This window comes from Lactuca saligna, chromosome 4 (genome assembly GCF_052625555.1).
Source record: "Lactuca saligna cultivar CGN05327 chromosome 4, ASM5262555v1, whole genome shotgun sequence".
Classification (NCBI taxonomy): Eukaryota; Viridiplantae; Streptophyta; class Magnoliopsida; order Asterales; family Asteraceae; genus Lactuca; species Lactuca saligna.
Genome location: NC_136420.1, coordinates 140517419 through 140523441, shown reverse-complemented (window position 1 = coordinate 140523441; position 6023 = coordinate 140517419).

Genomic DNA, 6023 nt, shown 5'->3' with positions numbered 1-6023 from the left:
GTATCTAAGAAGAAAATGCCACAAGCACGCTTTGTCTACACCATTGAAGGAATCAACGCGTAAAACATTATTACATAAATTATCAACACACATCACAGCTTCATACACACCATCACAAGGTGAAGCTCCAAATATTAAAACACCATTTTTATAAGCAGAAATAGAACCATTCATATCATTAAATGAATATCTAAAACGTTGTCTAAACAATACATGAAAAGAAATAATGTTTCATGTCATTTATGAAGAGTAGCAATAATTTATTAAATCTAAACAAACTCCACTACTAAACACTAAACTATAAACTCCAATCTTGGTAACAAGAGAAGATCCCCTATGATGAATTAAAAACTCTTAAGATGGATAAGATTCAAACAACTAAAAACAATAAAGAATAGAATATGAATCAACAATATGTCAAATGATTAAAAGTCGCAGCCTCAGAAGAGCTTGATGAAGAACTGCTACTGTAGAGGTTGTGAATGGTTTACAATGATACCATCCCTAGTCCACGATGCATACATGCACCTTAAATAGTATTACCCTAATGATTAAACACAGGTGGACAGGATCAAGCTCGATGTACAAAGTACAATACAAAATGCCCAAAAGACGCAACACCAAAATACTTAACAATCTCCCACTTTGCATCGATTGAGGCGAGGGTACTTCATGGATGGGTTTTCTTCTGCACTTCAAAAACTTTTCGAATGACGCTCATCAGAACCTTGAAAACTTGGATATACAATTGAATCATATCCGAGAAGCACTTCTTGTCACCTTTGTTGTTACCCCTATGCTTGTTGACGAAGTGCAAAATATAATTAAGACACAAAGTGGTGTATAAATGTTTTTCGTCGAGAAACAAACAAAGTTTCTGAAATTCTACATCATTTCGCACCTTCAGTTGAAAGGCCACGCACCATTCATTCTTTTTGTATCCCAAAGTTTATATTGTCAAAACCTTAAGGGTTATATTTGGGGAGTACATTTGGCTTCCTTCGCAACACGACAACAATTTCAACATTTATCTACCCAACCTCATAAATGTAATAAATTATCATTTGCTTGAGGTGAGCAATGACAGGCTCATACTTCTGACAATCCCTCTATAAAAAGCTATAAAGCATGATCCAATCATATAGGTTAAGGCATGGCAGATCAGTGAGTGTGAATTTGCAGAATTGACTGGACGAACCTCTTGAAACCTTAAACGTTGCATTTGGGAAGCTTGTTGTTTCGATTGGACCAGTGATGTTCACAGCCATAATCTTTCTCGCACTCCACGTCTCATATTGTGTCTTCATATTCTTTAGGTAGAAGGAGAGGATTAAGTGATCAACACCAATGTCTATCACAGGGGCATTCGTAGATTACACAAAGCTGCGAAACCTGAAAGCTTTTAGAGAAATTGGAAGGTGGTGCTGCGAATCTTGTGAATTTTGAAGTTCGAGTGACACAACTGTTTCCAAGCAATACTGACTTGGCATATCAACAACTTCATTCAGGATTCGCTTCAAGGTCCACACTGGAAACAAGTGCTTTTGGCTTTCCAGTGCGAAGTGAGCTTCGCATTCTACCTTTTCTTTTTCTTCAGCTTCACGAACAATTCTCTGATGTTCATCTATCTAAGCTTAACGTGCCTTTCTTCTTTTTAGCTCATTCTCATCAGGCTCTTCATCCTTGCTGTTATTGATAATAGGTTCTTCACTAAAATGATTTTCTTGCCTTTTGGTTCATATTTGCTTTTGGGGTTGATAGTAGGTTTAACAGAAAACTTGGGATTTTCCTTTTTAGATTGTTTACCTTCTTCTCCCACTTGTTTCAGAATTGAGCCAAATTTCGGAACACTCTCCAGGCGATTGAGCATAGCAAAAACTGGCCCGAGTTTCTCTGAAAGATGCTTCTTGACCATGATCATTGAGTCACAAGTTTCAATAATATCATAAAGTAGTCCATTAACATCTGCTATACAACTCTTCACAGTTGCTTTCTCAGATAATAAATCTTTGACTCGTTTTTTTTAGAATCATCTATTTGACTGTCAAGACTTTCACCTTTTTAGTCTTTGCAGCAATTGCATCCATGATTTTTCTCTCCATTGCTAAGTCATCCTGAAGCTTTGTGAACTTCTAGGAAATGGAGTAACTGAACTCAATATGGTCAGATAAAAGACCAGTGTGAACCTCTTCAAGTTTCACCTTCTCAATTTTAAGAGTTGAGCCCAGGCTAGAAATAACCTCATTAGCCTTCACGATGTTGTACTCAAATGAGCTTTGGAATTTCTCCATGAACGCACAAGCATCTATAATTAGTTTATCGACTTTTTCGGTCGTTTGGTTGCACACAAAAGTAGATGTATCTACCGCCTTGTTCGTCTATTCAAGATTGGCGGAAGACTCTTTCGTAAGGGTCTCAAGGAACGATTAAATTGTCGCTTGTGAATAATCTTCAGTAGAGGGATCCTTAGATGATTGAAGCAATGAATCAAGTTTATCATTTATCACCTTGAGTTACTTTCATGTGATAGGAGCTTCGTCATCACTTTCAATCCAAATGTTAAAAGGATTGTAAGTGAATCCTGCGAAGTCATCATCATCACCACCAAATATAATGTTTGGATTATCCTGGTGGAAAGGAGATATGGCTAGGGTAAAAGAAGCAATAGTGAAACCTGAATCCCTTGCCCCACATCAGATGTGTTCACAGTGACAGGAGGTTCAACCGTGGTTGTTGGTGTGTTAGTAGAATCGGTGAAAATAGGAGGTGGGGATTGAGAAATGCCCAACGAAATAGGTGGGCATGGGGCAATGGAGATAGGTGTTGAAATAGCAGTAGTAGGAGAGGGAATAGAGACATCTTCAAAAAAATCATTGAGAATAGGAAGTGAGACAGGAATCTTAAAGGTTACCTCTGGATTCGTAGAAATGGGTTGCAAAACCTCAGGATGTGAAGTTGTTGCGGTGTATTCATGTTGTACAGGCTCATCTTTTGTAGAGTGAGTGGCAGTTGCTAACCTTCGCTTTGACTTGGAGTTGGAGTTTGGGGCATGCAAGAGACCTTCGTTATCTTTTGCTTATTTGTTGGAGTTGGAGCTGGTGCAGATGAGCCAATGTGTGCCTTTCATTTTTGGGGTTTGAGCGGGTTCAGACGGACCCTTTGGAGCACCTTGTTTCTTTGCTCCTTTCTTATGCCCTTTCTATCCTCCTTTCTTTGGTTGTCAGCTTCATCAATTACGAACAACATCTCAGGAGTTAAAGTAAGAAAGCCTGAAACTGGAATTTTTTTGTAAGCCTCAAGAATCTTGCTTGATGCAGGGACATCACGAAACATGGCTTTAGGAATGGAGCCAACGAATGAGAACTTTGGGGTGTTTACAAGAATGATGTATGTAGCGTGGACGATTGAAATGGCAGACATGAAGGAATCTTGCATCACCGAAATCTAGAGCTTTTCAATTTCCTTTTGAATGAAGATAGTCCAAAAGCAAGCACAAGAAATTTCACTGTGCCGGGTTGTAGAATGGGCACTTTGTACCGGTCGATCCCAAAGAACAGCCCCAATCAGTGTTGACCCCCGTGTAGATCCCATACATGATTGTCATGAATAATTTACTGGTACAATAGGAGCCAGTCACACGCTCAGAAAAACCTTTAAATAAAAGGGTAAAAAGCCCATTCCATTGAGGTGGCAGATTGGCTTTCCTGAATTTAGAGATGGTAGTTAGGGTTTCTTTGTACCCCATTTGGTAAAACATCTCCATGATGGTTGTGATGGAGACGGAATCAGGTTTAATCATATCATCATTATGATTAAGCTCTAGTAAGGAGCAAAATTAGGATTTGGTGATTGAGGATTTCTTGTTGTGAACTTCAAAGGTGATTCTTTTTTCCTCCTTGATATAACAAGTAGATAAATAAGCTTTTGATAAGAGAGACATCGGAACAATCTCTGATGTGGTCAAAGCTTTGACTAAAGGAGAATATTTCAAGCACTCGACAATAGGTATCATGTAGTTGTCATACTTGATAGGATCAAGATCGAGAATCAAGTTTTGATTGGGCTTGATTGTAAGAAGCGACAACTGTGCATATTGATCTTGAATAGAAGGGGTTTCTGAAGAACCTGCCATTATTGATTTCTTGGTAAAGAAGATGAACAATAGAGTGCTTTAATCACTAGAACTCTTTGAGGGTTTTAAAAGTAGTAATAAGCATTGAATCGCCAAAATCCCTTTATATAGTTTGTTTGATGAGAGAAATCCTAACGTACGGTGTATCATTTACTAAAAAGTCACCTAAAAAGGCGTGATTGAAAACTGTTATGCCAGGCAAGCGTGTCAGGTGGCGGAAAAGTAGGTGTCATTTGAAATTCCACATGCATATTTGAATTCTTATCCATGAGAAATTGTCGCGTCAGCTCCACCCTTTCGCAATTGGTTTAGTTCTTGTCGTTTGAAGTTTATCCTGATAAGCACCTTTCATATCCAATGTAGATATGAACCTTCGCAGTGAAACATTATCAATTGATCTGCAAAACTGAAAGTAATCGTGAGTACCACAAACCAAACTTTGGAAAATCACAAGAATCTTCGTCCAAGAGAGTGCCAAAGATAAATAAATACATCAAATTTCTGTGCGATATTAGTGATGTCTTGTAAAGACACAAAGCAGTGGATCTTTGGCAAAGATCTCTCCCTTCAAATTCAAGTGAGGCTAAGAAGTGTTTGTGTGGTTTCCCGTTGAACTACGATCACTTTTTTGTTCAGAAACAGTGAAAGGTATCTTTTAAAAGGTTTTATTGGGTGGTTCTATCTCCAAAAAAACTACGAAACTTGATATAAGTCTGAAAGTTCGAATGAAGTACTTGTATAACCAGTGTGTTTAAGTGAACAAGTAAGCTTTGGAATTATTTTAAGTGACCGGGATTCACATAGAAATTTCAAGAAAAAATAGAAACTGGATCTATTGTGTAGAAATGTCTTATGTCTAGAACATTTCATTAAGACCCCGCAAAAGAAAAAGAGATTTCTCTGTACAGAACACGAAAGTGGAGTTTTGTTAATTCCTTGGTGAAAAGTATAGAACATATATATTATTCACCGTCAATTCATATAAGTGAGTTTGATTTTGGGTTTCACTCAATTTGTGGTGAAAATGAATGGAAGATCATAAACATAGAAGTTGTGTAACCATAAACCTCAGTGGTAATATTTGAGAGTCTTGAGGATTACATTGGTGAATGTGAAAGTGATGGAGAATAGTATGAGGTGGTTCGAAAGAAAATAGTGTACCTCTGCTACGTGAAAGCGACCAAGCAGTGAACTCATAAATCATAAAGAGAATAGTAAAGTAGCTCGATACTTATGTGATTTAACAACCTAATTGGGAAGAAACGATCGGTGTTTTCGAATCATTAAGGCTTCAACATAGAGTCATTGAGGTTTAAGACAACATGCATCATCATGCTTCTAGGGACACTGAACTAGTACATAGATAAAAAAAGTTTATACCCGCCCCATCATTTGTAATTGAGAACACCAACATTCATGACATGAAACCTACTCAATTATGTAGTATTTTTGGTATTTTGAAATAAGTAAAATAAAAGAAAAGAAAGTAAAGAAAATATTTTTTTAATTTTGATTTTCTAAAAAGAAATAAAAACAAAAATGATATATTTTTGTATTTTTGAACATAAATACGAAATATACAAAAGGATATAAAAAGCTCCAAACCACGAGTGAACAGTTGATCGTGAGACACTGCGGTCTTTCGCAAGATAAAAGAGGGTAATGAATTATTGCGAATTTCTGCGAGCGTCCACACCAGATCGCATGACATACTATAGACTGTGAATGCGAAAGAGTAACTAAAAGCAAAAGTGCCACTTTGAAAGCAAAAGTGGTTTTTGAACTGACTTAGCTTCCATCATTCTCAAGCCTTGAAGAATATGATTAAATGTAGATTCGTAGGTCTTTTATGAAAATGACACCTAATTGATCCACAGATCTAACGAAATGT